Raw genomic sequence first — 20,357 nt, 5'->3', positions numbered from 1 at the left:
ATCATGCTTTGGGGCTGTTTTTCTGCAAAGGGACCAGGACGACTGATCCGTGTAAAGGAAAGAATGAATGGGGCCATGTATCGTGAGATTTTGAGTGAAAACCTCCTTCCATCAGCAAGGGCATTGAAGATGAAACGTGGCTGGGTCTTTCAGCATGACAATGATCCCAAACACACCGCCCGGGCAACGAAGGAGTGGCTTCGTAAGAAGCATTTCAAGGTCCTGGAGTGGCCTAGCCAGTCTCCAGATCTCAACCCCATAGAAAATCTTTGGAGGGAGTTGAAAGTCCGTGTTGCCCAGCGACAGCCCCAAAACATCACTGCTCTAGAGGAGATCTGCATGGAGGAATGGGCCAAAATACCAGCAACAGTGTTTGAAAACCTTGTGAAGACTTACAGAAAACGTTTGACCTGTGTCATTGGCAACAAAGGGTATATAACAAAGTATTGAGAAACTTTTGTTATTGACCAAATACTTATTTTCCACCATAATTTGGAAATAAATTCATTAAAAATCCTACAATGTGATTTTCTGGAATTCTTTTTCTCATTTTGTCTTTCATAGTTGACGTGTACCTATGATGAAAATTACAGGCCTCTCTCATCTTTTTAAGTGGGAGAACTTGCACAATTGGTGGCTGACTAAATACTTTTTTTCCCCACTGTATAGTCTCTCGTGACAGCAGTTACACCCTATCGTGACAGCACACACGTGAGATTTGGCCATGGATTTAGGTATTTAGGTATTTTATTAGGATCCCCATTAACTATTGCAAAATCAGCTACTCTTCCTGGGGTCCACACAAAACATGAAACATGACATAATACAGAACATTAATAGACAAGAACAGCTCAAGGACATAACTACATAAAAACAATGTTTAAAGGCACACGTAGCCTACATATCAATACATACACACAAACTATCTAGGTCAAATAGAGGAGAGGCGTTGTGCCGTGAGGTGTTACTTTATCTGTTTTTTGAAGCCAGGTTTACTGTTCATTTGAGCAATATGAGATGGAACGGAGTTCCATGCAATAATGGCTCTATATAATACTGTACGCTTTCTTGAATTTGTTCTGAATTTGGGGACTGTGAAAAGACCCCTGGTGGCATGTCTGGATGCCAAGATTACACCCTATTGCAGTATGAAAACGATTCCAAGTTATTTGTTTGTATAATGCAAGGATTGGTTTGTACACTTGAATTGCATCACTTGTACTGTGCTGCCACACATACTCTAATTTCGTTAACCCTAGTGCTGCTTCCATGTTATGAAGCTATAATTCTGTTTACATTATAAATGAGAGCGTTTAGACAAAAAAAAGGAAAATACCTCAGCTGAAAGAATGTTATTTATCATACATGGACCAAAGCAGAAGTGTGATATGCACCGTCAAGCTGGGTGTAACACATTCAGACCACTATGGTCACAAGATAAGTGCTTACGTTTCTAAAGTAGTACCAGAGTAGATTCAACATGTGTTCAGTTGTTTATCTTGTGGCCTTCTGCAGCAGGCATGTGGGGGATTCCATGCCAGGAAGGCCCAAAAATATTTTTGGTGTTTTGATATCTCAGATTGTTCTGGCAATTCTCACATAGAAACTTAATTGGAAGGATGTTTGACATGCTTTTCACATTTGTATCGCAAACATTTTTAAACCCCTTTTAGACCTATACAGTGAGGGAAAAAAGTATCTGATCCCCTGCTGATTTTGTACGTTTGCCCACTGACAATGAAATGATCAGTCTATAATTTTAATGGTAGGTTTATTTGAACAGTGAGAGACAGAATAACAACAACAAAATCCAGAAAAACAAGTTTCAAAAATGTTATAAATTGATTTGCATTTTAATTATGGAAATAAGTATTTGACCCCCTCTCAATCAGAAAGATTTCTGGCTCCCAGGTGTCTTTTATACAGGTAATGAGCTGAGATCAGGAGCACACTCTTAAAGGGAGTGCCCCTAATCTCAGCTTGTTACCTGTATAAAATACACCTGTCCACAGAAGCAATCAATCAATCAGATTCCAAACTCTCCACCATGGCCAAGACCAAAGAGCTCTCCAAGGATGTCAGGGACAAGATTGTAGACCTACAAGGCTGGAATGGGCTACAAGGCCATCGCCAAGCAGCTTGGTGAGAAGGTGACAACAGTTGGTGAGATTATTCGCAAATGGAAGAAACACAAAATAACTGTCAATCTCCCTCGGCCTGGGACTCCATGCAAGATCTCACCTCGTGGAGTTGCAATGATCATGAGAACGGTGAGGAATCAGCCCAGAACTACACGGGAGGATCTTGTCAATGATCTCAAGGCAGCTGGGACCATAGTCACCAAGAAAACAATTGGTAACACACTACGCCGTGAAGGACTGAAATCCTGCAACGCCCGCAAAGTCCCCCTGCTCAAGAAAGCACATATACAGGCCCGTCTGAAGTTTGCCAATGAACATCTGAATGATTCAGAGGAGAACTGGGTGAAATTGTTGTGGTCAGATGAGACCAAAATCGAGCTCTTTGCCATCAACTCAACTCGCCGTGTTTGGAGGAGGAGGAATACTGCCTATGACCCCAAGAACACCATCCCCACCGTCAAACATGGAGGTGGAAACATTATGCTTTGGGGTATTTTTCTGCTAAGGGGACAGGACAACTTCACCGCATCAAAGGGACGATGGACGGGGCCATGTACCGTCAAATCTTGGGTGAGAACCTCCTTCCCTCAGCCAGGGCATTGAAAATGGGTCGTGGGTAGGTATTCCAGCATGACAATGACCCAAAACACACGGCCAAGGCAACAAAGGAGTGGCTCAAAAAGAAGCACATTAAGGTCCTGGAGTGGCCTAGCCAGTCTCCAGACCTTAATCCCATAGAAAATCTGTGGAGGGAGCTGAAGGTTTGAGTTGCCAAACGTCAGCCTCGAAACCTTAATGACTTGGAGAAGATCTGCAAAGAGGAGTGGGACAAAATCCCTCCTGAGATGTGTGCAAACCTGGTGGCCAACTACAAGAAACGTCTGACCTCTGTAATTACCAACAAGGGTTTTGCCACCAAGTACTAAGTCATGTTTTGCAGAGGGGTCAAATACTTATTTCCCTCATTAAAATGCAAATCAATTTGTAACATTTTTTTACATGCATTTTTCTGGATTTTTTTGTTGTTATTCTGTCTCTCACTGTTCAAATAAACCTACCATTAAAATTATAGACTGATCATGTCTTTGTCAGTGGGCAAACTTACAAAATCAGCAGGGGATCAAATACTTTTTTCCCTCACTGTAAGACCCTATGATCCGTGAACCGTACATTATACAGACAACATGTTGGTAGCATTATACTCCTTACAGTGTGCTCTAAAATATGGAGTATGTCTATATTCTGAAATAAAAATGCACATTAATTTATTCAACATTTAAAATATGTATTTATTTATATTTATATCTCAGAAGTGCCCTTTTTGAGTTTACTTATTTTTTACTCTTTAAGCACGTCAAATTTCCAGAGTCGGCTCTCTGATACTTTTAAAGATATGACCCATTGTATACATAGAAATTGACAGAGGCCATTAACCAATCAAAGCCCTCCTTTAGGATTGTACATTCAGTAAATCACCAGCAGAGGGAGTTCCCTTTGAATCCATTTTCCCTTTCACTGTGTTGGTGGTGCTCATAAAATTGATCATAACTTTTAAAGAGCAGAGAGCCCACTCTGGAAATATGATGTACTTGTAGAGTATATTGTTTAAAACAATATGTCTAAAAATGAACAAAATCAAAAAGGGTACTTTTGAGATATTAATATTGATATTTGTAATGTTGAATAAATTCATGTGAAAAAAAAAACATTTCAATAACTAGACATATTTTAGAGCACACTATAAGGAGTCGTCTGTATCATGTACGGTTTACGGATCATAAGGTCTTACAGGAGGCATGTATAGGTCTAAAAAGGGCCTAAAATTGCCACTTTCATCATGATTTTCTCAAAAATAGTTTGTGATACAAATGTAAAAAGCATATCAAACATCCTTCCTCTCAATTAAGTTTCTATGTGAAAATTGCCAGAACAATCCGAGATATCAAAAATGTTTTCAGGCCTTCCTGGGGTGGAATGGCCCATATAAGACATCACTACACTCTTAGAAAAAAAGGGTTCCAAAAGGGTTATTTGGCTGTCCCCATAGGAGAACCCTTTTTGGTTCCAGGTAGGACCCTTTTTAGTTCCAGGTAGAACTCTTTTAGGTTCCACATAGAACCCTCTGTGTAAAAGGTTCTACATGGAACTCAAAAGGGTTCTTCATAGTGTTCTCCTATGGGGACAGTCGAAGAACCCTTTTAGGTTCCAATTTTTTTAAAGAATGTAGCCTACCTATTGATATTCTCACCATGCACACTCCTATTACTCTCCTACTTTTCTATGTATTTGACAAGGTTTATCACTTTGAGAAAATGAAAATGGAAAACATGACCAAACAGCCTTGATATTTTACCCATTCATGGATGACCCTACGTCTGCATGATGTCGCTGTGGTAGCCTTGCTCATTCAGCCAATATGTGATGGATATACATGCCTGGTAGCCTATATTAACTTTTGAAATAGACTGTTTTATACATTGGTCAAATTTATCTAGCTGTGGCCTTATTTTCTTCTGTGTCATTTCCAATCCCTTCAAAGTCTGTAATGAAATATGTTAGGTCAAGGTGGTGTTGCTGCATGTGTTAACGTCATTTGATTATCTGATTCTGGATTCAGATCTTGTTTTGACTGAATTGTCTACATGTGAAATGAGGTGTCAGCCATCAGCTATTTATGTCTTTGCAATATACTGTAAATCTTCAAAGCTTTTAATTACATCAAAGACTAAGTTTATACTGGTGGTACCCTACCTGTTACGAATAACGAAAAGGATAGATATGCTATCCAATGAAGGAAATTAGTAGCTGTTCTCTGTTCACTAATATCAATATCTACAAACTTAAAGCAATCCAATTGTCCAATTGAAACCTCACATCTACAGTTACAGTACAACAGAAGAAAACATTAAATCATTTTCCCTCATTAGTGATGTAATGACCTCGTCTCTTTCTGTGGCCTCACCATGCTGGAGCTGGTGGGAGTCTTTGCTTGAATAGTCTCACGTCAATAATTGCATAGATTGGGCCTGCATAACAAAAGGCATAAGTGACTGACCCCAAACCACTTCTGGTCTAGACACCAAATATGTTGGTCCAACAAGAGGAAGCTGAGAACACAGCATGCAGCGGAGAGAACTCCTTTGTTGTCCCAACACTATTGTTGGACTATTGTCGCTTACAATTACGCTCAAATTTGATCACCCAGAACTCAACTCCCTGCGTTGATCACCCTGTCTGATTGTATGACCTTTTGGTTAAGACTAAAGCACTACAAGTGTTCGTTCAGATTTGACCCTCGTCTGAAACTCTATGTATTCCAGTTTTAACAGATGGTTTATTTTTTATGGTTTTTCAGCAGCACCCTACAAACCTTCAAGTTTAGAGCAGATGTTATTTACAGCAACAGACTGAGAACTCCGATAGTTTACCACACTTATGCCAGATGTGTGCCAGAACTGCTGGTATTTCTTGTTTTTCTGTTATCTCTAATTTTGTGTGCTATCTGCTTAGTACTTTTGTGAATCATATTGATGAGATTGTATGTCATCCAGCTAACACAGTGTGTGAGGAATGAGGAAAAATGCTGTTCTTTTTAAGGATACTGCATAAGGATACTGCATAATACAAGTGCTATAACCCCCTATAGCCTGAGGAATGTGTGTGCAGTACAAATTGTGCCACGTGCTGCTCTTTCTCTTTACCAGCAGCTGTGGTTCCCCTTGCCAGGTTCCAGTCATCAGGCACACTTAGATATCACGCACCCTCGTATGGTCCTACCAGCAGCTCACAATGAGATCACAGAGAGGTTAATAGGATTGGTGCATGCACGTCACTTCTGTGTGGCTCAGTTGGTAGAGCATGGCGCTTGCAACGCCAGGGTTGTGGCTTCGATCCCCAAGGGGGACCAGTATGAAAATGTATGCACTCTACTGTATGTTGCTCTGGGTAAGAGCATCTGCTAAATGACTAAAATGTAAAATTACAGTGACCTGAATTTAAAAAAGGGCAGGTGAAGTGATAGAGCTTAGGAGACATAGTACATACTGCACAGCTCAATGTGGTTTCAGGTGAGCGTCCTCACGGGGAGGATCAGTGTCAATGGTCTTTAATTCCATGGTCCTGAATACTGTTTGATTCTGATATTGCCTGTTGTACATTCAACATGAAAAGGCTGCTCTTTGAAATGATCAGACAAGGAAAAGACAATAAAAGGGTAACAGTCTTGAAGATGTGGTGATTTCTCCGCAGTACATTCATACGAACCCTAAAAGTCCATAGAAATGTCATTTTCTGTACAGGATACTTCTCCAGTAAGGTGTTATGCTGCCTGTTCCTAGAGTGTTACCTGGAGATGAATGTATGAGCGTCTTGTCAGTGCTGGCTAACTCGCCTGTTTGACTTCTATGAGCCTAAATGACAGTGTATTTATATGGAATACAGAGTAATGGGGAAAGGAAAATGGTAGATATTAGGAAGCTGCAATGTGCTCCAGCACATGAGCGAGTAATTGTACACTAGTGAAAGTGGCAGTGGAGGGATAGTCAGATCAGAGAGGGAATGTATGTATCAAGTGCCACAGCATTGAGTTTTATACATCAGTGTTTATTGGTGGGGGTCTAATGACCTTGCATGACACAACGAGGATGCTGTGTGTGAATGTGAACAATGAATTTCCAATGTGAGTTTGTAATCTATCACCTATTGTAAACACAAATTGAATTGGTTATAATCAAATAAAAGAGCCATTATATACTATGCCTAAAATGTTCAATCACAACAGACATTTTCCTTAGAACTACTGTATAGGTCCTCATGTCATTTTAGATCTGGATTTTAGGGAATTATATCCCAGATGTGGCCAAATTAAGTAATTCAAATGAAGCTAATCTGAGCTAATGTATTTGAGGCGCTGCCAGTTGAGTGAATTTGACCATGTTAAAGCAAGAGAGGTAGACTGGATTATCATCCATAACCTTAATCTTCATAAGGAAATGCAGAAGAGGTTATAGGTTTGGTATAATGACATGAGTGAAAAGGGTTCTGAAATGTTATAGAATTGGTACAAAGGGAGCCAAAGGCCCCACCAAATTATGAAGTACCACTGAGAAAGCATTACTTTAATGTAAAACCTTTGTAAGGACTGTAAATGTGTTGAATTGTGATGTTGCATGCTCTGCAGTCTAGTCACAGCTCCATATTTCCCATTCCAGTTGTAGTGCTTATCATGTTGACCAGGAGGATCAAGGGGCTAGAATGGAATCAGTACACAGAAGAGGTCTTGGGTTCTCACTTCTCCTCCATGTTTAACTAGGTGCTCTGAAATTGGCCCTCGGAGGGCAGAGTGTTACACTGCTGTTTGGCAGCTGGCAGATTTCCTTCAGCTTGCGTGCAGAACGGGGAAATTCCATTTCCCCCCTGTGTTTGTTGTCATCATGTTTGAATATACTTTTTTCAATAAGGATCAGAAATATTCATTCCGATGAATCCAAGCAATTAGCTCCTGATTTTAATAATTATCCCAGGATAATTTAGGTTTTGCATAGAAATTCCATTTCAGGTAGCTTAGTGGTTAAGAGCGTTGTGCCAGTAACCGAAAGGTCGCTGGTTCTAATCCCCGAGCCGACTAGGTGAAAAATCTGCCGATGTGCCCTTGAGCAAGGCACTTAACCCTAATTGCTGCTGTATGTCGCTCTGGATAAGAGTGTCTGTTAAATGACTAAAATGTAAATGTAATATGTTCTTCTTTCATCCTGATCTGTCGGTCGTTGTTACACTTCATCCAGAAATCTATTGTTCACTTCATTGTTATTTCCAGAAACAATGCCTCGATTGATTATGAAGAGTGTTTTTAGAAAGAGTACACATTTTTTGTCTTGTTCTGTTTGTACCAAATAATTGTTATTATCAACAACGATGAAAATCTTTGCAGATGTTATTCTGATATCATACGTATGCATGTTGTGATCCAACATGTATTTTACTTATGTTTTCTACTTTTCAGTGATATTCAGTTATCCGATATCGGTTGTGTTCAATCAGCCAAAGGCAACATTCATGGAAAATATAGATACAGGAAAACTATTTGTCTGCACGCAATAGTGTGTGGAAGTGACCTTAATATGTCATAAAGGAGGGGCGCTAATCTTGGTCTTATTGCATGATGACTGCAGTGCTAACTGAATTGGCACAAGCCCTTTTTGTCTAAACTGTGATCTTTAATGTGTCATCAGATCATAAGAAGACATCCCATCAGCTCAATCTAATGACATCTACTTAACAAGCATTTTCACCACAGATATTATTATCCATATTGGCATGTTAACAAAGACAGCCACAAAACAACAAATGTATGTTAAAGGAAATATATTGATTTATTGATGGATTAATGGTGTTCGATTGATCAAGCCCAAAGACAACTGTTCAAAAGTGAATATGACGGGAGAAATTATGATGAATTATCATGTGTAAATGCATAGTAATGTTTACATCTTTATTCTTTTCATGACTGCTACTATTACGACAGACATGCATTGTACAACGACAAATCCACCTGCTCTTCGGACTAGTCAATATACAAAACTCTATTGACTCAAGAACTTAACCTCTGATCCCCGACAAAGGCTATTGTCACCAAACAATTTTTTTGTGTCAACTCGCACTTTTGTCTACAACACCACCGTCGTTGATCATCAATGCACTAGACTTGATCTCATGGCACTACATAGATCACGCAAGTCAATGAGAAAACCCCGGGGGTGGGGGGTTTAGAAAGTAACAATTTAGTTTAATTTGTTTATTTTAGTATATTATGCTACTTACGGTAATGTGTAAATAACAACAATGATATAATTTTATATTATGTAGTTTCAACATGGCTGTAAAAGTAAGTAGTCTTATTTAGATTTCATATTTGGCTCCTCAATTAACTTCATGATGTGCATTTAGGCTACTCTCCTTGAGATTCCCAATGATGTATACTCTCCTCTGCACCTCACACTCACTGACCCCCTGTCATTTGTCACTGTGTGCTGAACATTCAAATTTCTGTAGTAGCTACTCACAGTAATTTAATTCAGCAAGGACGGAATCAGTCACAGAAATTAAAACCTCCTCCCTGTTTCTCATTCAGTTGACCCCTGAAAACCTACCCCTCCTCCTGACATGGGTACAGTGGCTATAGAAAGTCTACACCCCCATGAACTTCTTTCACATTTTGTTGCGTTACAAATTGGGATTGAAATAGATTTAATTGTAATTTTCTCATTGATTTTCACAAAATAATCCCTAATGGAGTAAATACAAATCTACACTGGAGTTGCTTACCAAGAAGACAGTGAATGTTCCTGAGTGGCCAAGTTACAGTTTTGACTTAAATCTGCTTGAAAATCTATGGCAAGAAAATTGCTGTCTAGCCATGATCCCCAACACACCTTGACAGAGCTTGATGAATTTTGAAGATAATAATGGGCAAATATTGCACAATATAGATGTGCAAAGCTCTTATGAGACTTACCCAAGAAGATTCACAGCTGTAATCGCTGCCAAAGGTGTTTCTAACATGTATTGAATACTTATCTAATCAAGGTATATTAGTGTTTTATTTTTCTTTAATAAAAAAAGAAATGATTAAAAAAAAGAAATCTTACACTTTGACATTAGAGTATTTTGTGTAGATCCTTGACAAAAATGACAATTAAATCCATTTTAATCCCAATTTGTAACACAATGAAATGTGAAGATATCCAAGGGGGGTGTAGACTTTCTATAGGCAATGTAGGTACTGTACAGTAATGAGTTTTTGCCTCTCAGGAAATCAGCACACTGTCTCTTTAAGAGGCTCTTGGTCTAGTAGTGGTGTAGGAAAACCAGGCGAGCAGTTGCCTGACTGCAGCAGGTTATGAAAACGATCTGTTGATCAGTGTAGCATGTAGGAGGCCAGCCCTGCAGAAATGAGTGGGGAGCCACCTCTTGCGCTTCAGAGTTGGCCCTTATTGCCTTTACAGCACTACATACGCACCAGGACATACAGTGTATTCGGAAAGTATTCAGACCCGTTGACTTTTTCCAAATGTTGTTACATTACAGCCTTTTTCTCATCGATCAACACAGTGAAAACAGAAATACCTTATTTACATACACTACCAGTCAAAAGTTCAAGGGTTTTTCTTTATTTTTACTATTTTTTACATTGTAGAATAATAGTGAAGACATCAAAACTATTAAATAACACATATGGAATCATGTAGTAACCAAAAAAGTGTTAAACAAATCAAAATATATTTTATATTTGAGATTCTTCAAATTGCCACCCTTTGCCTTGATGACAGCTTTGCACACCCTTGGCATTCTCTCAACCAGCTTTATGAGGTAGTCACCTGGAATGCATTTCAATTAACAGGTGTGCCTTGTTAAAAGTTAATTTGTGGAATTTATTTCCTTCTTAATGCGTTTGAGCCAATCAGTTGTGTTGTGACAAGGTAGGGGGGGGGGGGGTATACAGAAGATAGCCCTATTTGGTAAAAGATCAAGTCCATATTATGGTAAGAACAGCTCAAATAAGCAAAGAGAAACAACAGTCCATCATTACTTTAAGACATGAAGGTCAGTCAATACGTAACATTTCAAGAACTTTGAAAGTTTCTTCAAGTGCAGTCACAAAAACCATCAAGCGCTATGATGAAACTGGCTCTCATGAGGACCGCCACAGGAATGGAAGACCCAGAGTTACCTCTGCTGCAGAGTTCAAGTCACAGACACATCTCAACATCAACTGTTCAGAGGGGACTGTGTGAATCAGGCCTTAATGGTCGAATTGCTGCAAAGAAACCACTACTAAAGGACACCAATAAGAAGAAGAGACCTGCTTGGGCCAAGAAACATGAGCAATGGACATTAGACAAGTGGAAATGTGTCCTTTGGTCTGGAGTCAAAATTTGAGATCTTTGGTTCCAACCGCCGTGTCTTTGTGAGACGCGGTGTGGGTAAACGGATGATCTCCACATGTGTAGTTCCCACCGTAAAGCATGGAGGAGGAGGTATTATGGTGTGGGGGGGGGGGCTTTGCTTTTTTTAGAATTCAAGGCACACTTAACCAGCATGGCTACCACAGCATTCTGCAGCGATACTGTGACACTCTGGCTCTAGGACTTTTGTATGTGAGCTAGAGTGTATGTTGTTTTGTTGGGGATTTGGGTGTTTTTCTATGTTGGTAGTTCTGTCGGGTGTATTTCTATGTTTGCAGGTCTGTGGGTTGTTTTTCTAGGTGTTGTATGTTCTAGTCAATGACTCCCAATCGGAGGTAACGAGTGTCAGCTGTCGGCTCGTTATCTCTGATTGGGAGCCATATTTAAACTGTCAGTTTTCACCTTTGTTTTGTGGGTTATTGTTCCAAGTTCAGTGTATTGTTACGTTAGGACTTCACTATCGTCTTTTGTTGTTTTTACGTGGTTGCTTTATAAATAAAGTCATCATGTTCACTCCACGCGCTGCGTATTGGTCCGCTCCTTCCGACGATCGTGACAGAATAACCCACCATAAAGGAACCAAGCAGCGCGTCCAGGAACAAAGGGTCTGGACATGGAAGGAACTGGTGGAAGGTAAAGGGTCCTGGACTTGGGAGGAGATCCTAGATGGTATGGATCGGGCCGACCATGGAACGAGACGGTGGAGAGGCGACGGCGAGAGGAGCAACGGCATCAGCAGGGCCATCATCGTCGGAAGGACGAGAGGCAACCCCTAGAAATTTTTTGTGGGGGGCACATGGCTTGGGCGACGGAGCAGCAGGAGGCTGCCACAAGGCAGAGTCAGAGGGCTGCCAGGTTAAGGGGGCTGACGGAGGCAGAGAAGGGACGGATTCAGTGGGCTACCAGGTCAAGGGGGCAACTGGGTAAAGCAGGGAAGGAAAGTGTTGAGGCACGGCGTGAGGTACTGGGGTGTGTAACCAGTTCGGTCCGGCCCGTTCCTAGTCCCGTGGTGCAGCCAGTAGTGTGTGTTCCCCGTACGGTACGGCCTGTTCCGGTCCCTCGCACTAAGGATACGGTGCGCGTCGCCAGCCCAGCCCGGCCTGTTCCTACTCCTCGCACCAGGGATACGGTGCGCTCGCCAACCCGGCCCGGCCTGTTCCGGCCACTCGCACCAGGGATACGGTGCGCGTCGCCAGCCCAGCCCGGCCTGTTCCTACTCCTCGCACCAGGGATACGGTGCGCTCGCCAACCCGGCCCGGCCTGTTCCGGCCACTCGCACCAGGGGATACGGTGCGCGTCGCCAGCCCAGCCCGGCCTGTTCCTACTCCTCGCACCAGGGATACGGTGCGCCGCCAACCCGGCCCGGCCTGTTCCGGCCACTCGCACCAGGGATACGGTGCGCGTCGCCAGCCCAGCCCGGCCTGTTCCTACTCCACGCACCAGGGATACGGTGCGCCGCCAGCCCGGCCCGGCCTGTTCCGGCCACTCGCACCAGGGATACGGTGCGCGTCGCCAGCCCCGCCCGGCCTGTTCCTGCTCTCCGCACTAGGCGTTATGGGAGTCCCCAGGGTCCAGCATGCCCTGTTCCGGCTCCCCGCACTAGGCGTTATGGGAGTCCCCAGGGTCCAGCATGCCCTGTTCCGGCTCCCCGCACTAGGCGTTATGGGAGTCCCCAGGGTCCAGCATGCCCTGTTCCGGCTCCCCGCACTAGGCGTCATGTGCGTTCCCAGGGTCCAGCAAGCCCTGTTGCTTCTCTCCGCACTAGCCCTGAGATGCGTGTCCTCAGCCCGGTACCTCCTGTTCCGGCACCCACGCACCAGGCCTACGATGCGCCTCAGACGGCCAGAGTCTGCCGTCTGCCCAACGGGGCCTGAACTGTCCGTCTGCCCAACGCCGTCTGAACTGTCCATCTGCCCAACGCCGTCTGAACTGCCCGTCTGCCCAACGGGCCTGAACTGTCCGTCTGCCCAACGCCGTCTGAACTGCCCGTCTGCCCAACGCCGTCAGAGCCTTCCGCCAGACAGGATCAGCCAGAGCCTTCTGCCAGACAGGATCAGCCAGAGCCTTCCGCCAGACAGGATCAGCCAGAGCCTTCCGCCAGACAGGATCAGCCAGAGCCTTCCGCCAGACAGGATCAGCCAGAGCCTTCTGCCAGACAGGATCAGCCAGAGCCTTCTGCCAGACAGGATCAGCCAGAGCCTTCTGCCAGACAGGATCAGCCAGAGCCTTCTGCCAGACAGGATCAGCCAGAGCCTTCCGCCAGCCAGGATCCGCCAGAGCCGTCCAGCCAGGATCCGCCTGAGCCAGCCAGCCAGGATCTGCCCCTCAGTCCGGTGCTGCCCTTTAGTCAGGTGCTGCCCCTTAGCCCGGTGCTGCCCCTTGGTCCGGTGCTGCCCCTTAGTCCGGTGCTGCCACTTAGTCCGGTGCTGCCCCTTAGTCAGGTGCTGTCCCTTAGTCCGGTACTGCCTACTAAACAGTTTGTGACTGTGGTGGGGTGGGGATCACGACCGGGGCCAGAGCCACCACCGTGGACAGACGCCCACCCAGACCCTCCCCTAGAGCGTATGCTGGTGCGCCCGGAGTGCGCACCTTTAGGGGGGGGTACTGTGACACTCTGGCTCTAGGACTTTTGTATGTGAGCTAGAGTGTATGTTGTTTTGTTGGGGATTTGGGTGTTTTTCTATGTTGGTAGTTCTGTCGGGTGTATTTCTATGTTTGCAGGTCTGTGGGTTGTTTTTCTAGGTGTTGTATGTTCTAGTCAATGACTCCCAATCGGAGGTAACGAGTGTCAGCTGTCGGCTCGTTATCTCTGATTGGGAGCCATATTTAAACTGTCAGTTTTCACCTTTGTTTTGTGGGTTATTGTTCCAAGTTCAGTGTATTGTTACGTTAGGACTTCACTATCGTCTTTTGTTGTTTTTACGTGGTTGCTTTATAAATAAAGTCATCATGTTCACTCCACGCGCTGCGTATTGGTCCGCTCCTTCCGACGATCGTGACAGATACGCCATCCTCTCAAGCTCTGTCTGGTTGGATGGGGAGCGTCGCTGCACAGCTATTTTCAGGTCTCTCCAGAGATGTTCGATCAGGTTCAAGTCCGGGCTCTGGCTGGGCCACTCAAGGACATTCAGAGACTTGTCCCGAAGCCACTCCTGCGTTGTCTTGGCTGTGTGCTTAGGGTCGTTGTCCTGTTGGAAGGTGAACCTTCGTCATTATGGGGTATTGTGTGTAGATTGAAAAGGGAAAAATTTAATTGAATCAATTTTAGAATACTGCTGTCATAACAAAATGTGGAAAAAGGGAAGGGGTCTGAATACTTTCCGAATGCACTGTATAAACAGATGTTAAGATTGATTTACATATACCCAGTCTAGAGGTGGTATTATAATGTTCCTTCCCTTAGAGCTTGGATAGGATTTCTATGTCATTTATAGCGTAGAGTTTAGAAGGTTGATAGATTTATTTGCCGTTCATTGCTTGAGGGCCATCTTTTGCCTTGTCCTTGATGTCATTATTTACATAACCCCCCTCCATAGCCACCCAGGCCTTGTCACAGCCACTTTGTGTAGTACTGCTGTATACATGCTCCTAGCCAATTAGCCCCATGTATTAAAGACTCCGGGCTGATTACATTAGACATGGCACTGCTTATGCTTGGCAGCTGGGGTCGTATTCCTCTTGTCTCATTCACTTCTTTAGCTACCTTATTACTCTACTTGCAGAAGTGTTTTAGATATAGTTCTATTTTCAGATCCTGGCTGCATTGTTGTTTTCAGTTTTAACCAAGTTTTATACTTAAAATTGGGTTTGACAATAGCTAATGGGGAAGTATGCATGAGTAAATCATGCAATCAGTTGATTTATACAACCAGAGATTGTAAAGGTCAGTGGGTTTGATTAATGCAAGGAGAGACCAATACTTATTTAAAAGCCAACACATTCTCCTTGACCCCGGTTTGCGTGCTCAGTTTTATTTTGCATGGAGGCAGCCATTAGCCTGACTGACGCGACCCATGTGACTCAGCGCAGGAAGAGCTGTGACCATACTGGTCTGGAAAGGAGGCCGTTTGTTAATGTAATATTCTCTCAGAATTGTGCAATGGATTTGATTGGTTCTCTCAAATGTTTATTTTTCCTCTGGGGTTGAGACCTCTCGTTGTTGGGATTTGAAAATCCAACCGTTATGGAAGGGGGCGACGCTCGAGGGCTGTGTGGCTGTGCATGTGGGTGTTTGAGTGAGAAAGACACAGAGGAGAGCCTTCATTATCGATACATTGTGAAGACAACATCCAAGTGCCATTGCAGACACTGAAGTCAGAAGGACTTAGAGAGTTAGGTGTTAGCCAGACTAGGCAGCCATATGTTTGAACATTACATAAACCAAGATTGGTCACTCACATGAGGTCACTTAGCTTTTATGCAATTGCTGTCTCTCAAACATGAAACCTATAACAATGGCTTTATAAACAGTTAAAGATGCAGTCTGGGATCTTAAATACAACAAATTCGTAACATATTGTACAAATTGGATTTGTAACATAACATACAAATTGCCCAAAAAAATGATGTAACATATCACACGAAATGGATGATGTAGTACACAATTGGATGACTAGCACACAAAAAACAGGGACCTGTTTTTGCTTGTGAGCATCACTTTCAAAACTACTGGCTGAAATTATACAGAAGTTCTGGAGCATCACTTTAATGCAGGGGTGTCAAACTCATTCCATAGAGGGCCTAATGTCTGCAGGTTTTTTGTTTTTCCTTTCAATTAAGCCCAAGACAACCAGGTGTGACCTTAATTCATCAATCAATTACAAGGGAGGAGCGAAAACTCACAGACACTCGGCCCTCTGTGGAATGAGTTTGACACCTGTGCTTTAATGGAACAACACAGAGGGAATTTAAAGGGCAGCTGATCCGGAATTCTAAAGGACTGATTCTGAAAGTGGAATGGAATTAAGGGTAGATTATTTGGGTAATTCTGCATTGAGGTAGTTTATATTTTGGCTATTGCTCAAAATCTGACTACATAAGCAAATTAGATCACTAATCCTTCCAAACCCCACAAAGGAATATTTTTGTTAGCAGCAGTTTTTTGGGACAGGTTTCCGTTGCTCTCCTTGATTCAATGTCAGTGGAATAAAATGATTGCCTTGAATCCACATTAACCAAGTTTCCATCCAACTTTTTTATGCAATTAAAGTACATGTCAGATAAAAATGTAATGATAGTCCTGATGGAAACAGAAAATTTGTCGGTAATCTTTCCAAATGTCGACAAAACAAAATACGCTAGACAAGGTCGGGTCTTTTTGTGTCTGTTACATGTATTATGCGATAAATGTCAGTGGAAACGCTTTTATGCACAAATATTGATATAAAACAATCATATTGAAGTAAACTTGGAGTCACGCGATGATATGTTGTGTGGTCCTCCCACTATGACTGGGGAAAGCATAGCCTACAGTTTATTAGGCTACAGATGAAATAAATGATGATGAACTTCACAGGGTGGTGAAAGTGCACGGTAATGAGTTGAATGCCCTTTTCCAATAAATATCGAGGGTCTTATTCTGGTGACACGATCATTGATGCTTGGCTGCCGTTTGAAAAATACAAAATCTTGCTCTTTTGTCCATAATAATATCATCATATAGGCTATAGGCTAACCGCACTGTATGTGCGAGCTGTTGGCTAGAGCGCACGTGCCATTACCAGAGTGGGCACACTAGCAATTTAACGCAACATTTTTTGTGAGGAACCCTTCAGTAGAATTGAAAATGCGATGGAAACCCATTTAACTTGTATTTTTTATTCAGTACATGGGAATTGAACTGCAAAAGGTATTTTTATGTGCACCACATCATCACACACAGCCCTTTGTCTGCAACTAGTGAGAAAATGTGCATATTGTTTTTATGCAGATTTGAGAATATTCGCATGAAAATCTGTCGCCAATTAGATGGAAACCAAGCTACTGAGAGTTTTTTTCTGCAATATTTAGAGGTAAAGAGCCATTATGATGGTCAGTGTCAGTCCAATCACCGTGGTTCCTGACGGGAGTGATTGACAGTTGTCATGGAGAGGAGAGGGCATTCCATCATGGCCAGCAGATCCCTGCGGTGGCCAAAGATATTCTCCATGTCAGAGAGGTCCCATCCCTCATCCCCAGGGGGATGGTGTTACAGGGAGAGCTATCCTACAGGACTCTGGCCTTGACCCTCCCTGTCTCTGGGTCTCTGCATACAGTACTGAGGAATGACCTGCTGAGCCTATTCAATAGACCAGAAGAGAGATGGTCCTCTAGAGCCAGTCAGTGACCTTCTTTTAAACATTTTCAAATTGCCAGTGATGATCATGTGTATGATATGGACTGAAATCACTGTAGAGACAGGCAGATGCAGACAGTGTCCATCTGAGATTGGGTTTGTAATTCTCATGTTTTTGATATTATGAAAATATATTTGGCAGTGTTGTCATTCCATTCCCTGCGACACTATTTCGACGGCATAAACACACATCTGGTTGTAAATATAATGGTGTCTGGGTTTGATTAGCATCCATTCACAACTGCCCAGCAGTAAAATGCAGGCTCCATTTCAATTCATTTTTTACATTTACGTCATTTAGCAGACGCTCTTATCCAGAGCGACTTACAGGAACAATTAGGGCTAAGTGCCTTGCTCAAAGGTACATCGGCAGATTATTCACCTAGTCGGCTCAGGGATTCGAACCAGCAACCTTTTTGATTACTGGCCCAACGCTCTAACCGCTAGGCTACCTGCTCACGCTCTTATCCAGAGCGACTTACAGGAACAATTAGGGCTAAGTGCCTTGCTCAAAGGTACATCGGCAGATTATTCACCTAGTCGGCTCAGGGATTCGAACCAGCAACCTTTTTGATTACTGGCCCAACGCTCTAACCGCTAGGCTACCTGCTCATGCCAACCAAATGATAGAGTTAGTGTAGATTTCATACTGTAGGTATATCTATCATGTCAGACTGTATCTTTTTATATATTTTTTTATATTGTTTATTTTATTTTCGGGGTAGATCAGTTTTAATATTGCAGATAGATTGTAACTTCCATCAATGTAATTGTCTGCATCACTTCCCATCCCCCATACAGTTGAAGTCGAAAGTTTACATACACTAAGGTTGGAGTCATTAAAACTCGTTTTTCAACCACTCCACAAATTTCTTGTTAACAAACTATAGTTTTGGCAAGTCGGTTAAGACATCTACTTTGTGCATGACACAAGTAATTTTTCCAATAATTGTTTACAGACAGATAATTTCACTTATAATTCACTGTATCACAATTCCAGTGGGTCAGAAGTTTACATACACTAAGTTGACTGTGCCTTTAAACAGCTTGAAAAATTCCAGAAAATGATGTCATGGCTTTAGAAGCTTCTGATAGGCTAATTGACATAATTTGAGTCAATTGGAGGTGTACCTGTGGATGTATTTCAAGGCCTACCTTCAATTCAGTGCCTCTTTGCTTGACATCATGGGAAAATCAAAAGAAATCAGCCAAGACCTCAGAAAAAAATAGACCTCCAAAAGTCTGGTTCATCCTTGGGAGCAATTTCCAAATGCCTGAAGGTACCACGTTCATCTGTACAAACAATAGTACACAAGTATAAACACCATGGGACCACACAGCCGTCATACCGCTCAGGAAGGAGACGCGTTCTGTCTCCTAGAGATGAATGTACTTTGGTGCGAAAAGTGCAAATCAATCCCAGAACAACAGCAAAGGACCTTGTGAAGATGCTGGAGGAAACAGGTACAAAAGTATCTATATCCACAGTAAAACGAGTCCTATATGGACAATGACCCCAAGCATACTTGCAAAATGGCTTAAGGACAACAAAGTCAAGGTATTGGAGTGGCCATCACAAAGCCCTGACCTCAATCCTACGGAAAGGTTGTGGGCAGAACTGAAAAAGCGTGTGCGAGCAAGGAGTCCTACAAACCTGACTCAGCTCTGTCAACTTATTGTGGGAAACTTGTGGAAGGCTATCCGAAACGTTTGACCCAAGTTAAACAATTTAAAGGCAATGCTACCAAATACTAATTGAGTGTATGTAAACTTCTGACCCACTGGGAATGTGATGAAAGAAATAAAAGCTGAAATATATCATTCTCTCTACTATTATTCTGACATTTCACATTCTTAAAATAAGTGCTGATCCTAACTGACCTAAAACAGGGAATTTTTACTAGGATTAAATGTCAGGAATTGTGAAAAACTGAGTTGAAATGTATTTGGCTAAGGTGTATGTAAACTTCCGACTTCAATTGTAGGTTTTTTCTCTCGCAAATATATATATATATATATATATATATATATATGCATACATACACACACATACATATAAATTACGTACATATCCTTTAAAAAAATATATTTCCCTTTATTACTTTCCAACCCCATCACCCCTTCCCTAATTGTAAACTAGTGAACAACAACGCTTAGGCCTCTACTTCCAGCTTATATACAGTCGTGGTCAAAAGTTTTGAGAATGACACAAGTATTGGTCTTCACAAAGTTTGCTGCTTCAGTGTTTTTAGATATTTTTGTCAGATGTTACTATGGTATACTGAAGTATAATTACAAGCATTCCATAAGTGTCAAAGGCTTTTATTGACAATTACATTAAGTTTATGAATAGAGTCAATATTTTCAGTGTTGAGCCTTCTTTTTCAAGACCTCTGCAATCCGCCCAGGCATGCTGTCAATTAACTTCTGGGCCACATCCTGACTGATGGCAGCCCATTCTTGCATAATCAATGCTTGGAATTTGTCAGTATTTGTGGGTTTTTGTTTGTCCACCCGCCTCTTGAGGATTGACCACAAGTTCTCAATGGGATTAAGGTCTGGGGAGTTTCCTGGCCATGGACCCAAAATGTTGATGTTTTGTTCCCCGAGCCACTTAGTTATCACTTTTTCCTTATGGCAAGGTGCTCCATCATGCTGGAAAAGGCATTGTTCGTCACCAGACTGTTCTTGGATGGTTGGGAGAAGTTGCTCTCGGAGGATGTGTTGGTACCATTCTTTATTCATGGCTGTGTTCTTAGGCAAAATTGTGAAGGAGGCCACTCCCTTGGCTGAGAAGCAACCCCACACATGAATGGTCTCAGGATGCTTTACTGTTGGCATGACACAGGACTTCGCCTCACTGTGCGTGCAGATGCACTCACACCTGCCTGCTGCCATTCCTGAGCAAGCTCTGCACTG

General features: G+C 42.6%; 1 protein-coding gene across 1 annotated transcript in view; it reads left to right on the top strand.

Moving 5' to 3' along the window:
- Positions 1–20,357, top strand: part of LOC121581311 (aryl hydrocarbon receptor repressor-like) — a 53,599-nt gene that overhangs the window by 2,281 nt on the left and 30,961 nt on the right. The gene's annotated exons all lie outside the window — the stretch shown is intronic.

Source organism: Coregonus clupeaformis, chromosome 14 (genome assembly GCF_020615455.1).
Source record: "Coregonus clupeaformis isolate EN_2021a chromosome 14, ASM2061545v1, whole genome shotgun sequence".
In the NCBI taxonomy this organism is placed as follows: Eukaryota; Metazoa; Chordata; class Actinopteri; order Salmoniformes; family Salmonidae; genus Coregonus; species Coregonus clupeaformis.
Note: the sequence above shows the minus strand (reverse complement) of the source record. Positions and strands in the feature narration are given on the sequence as shown.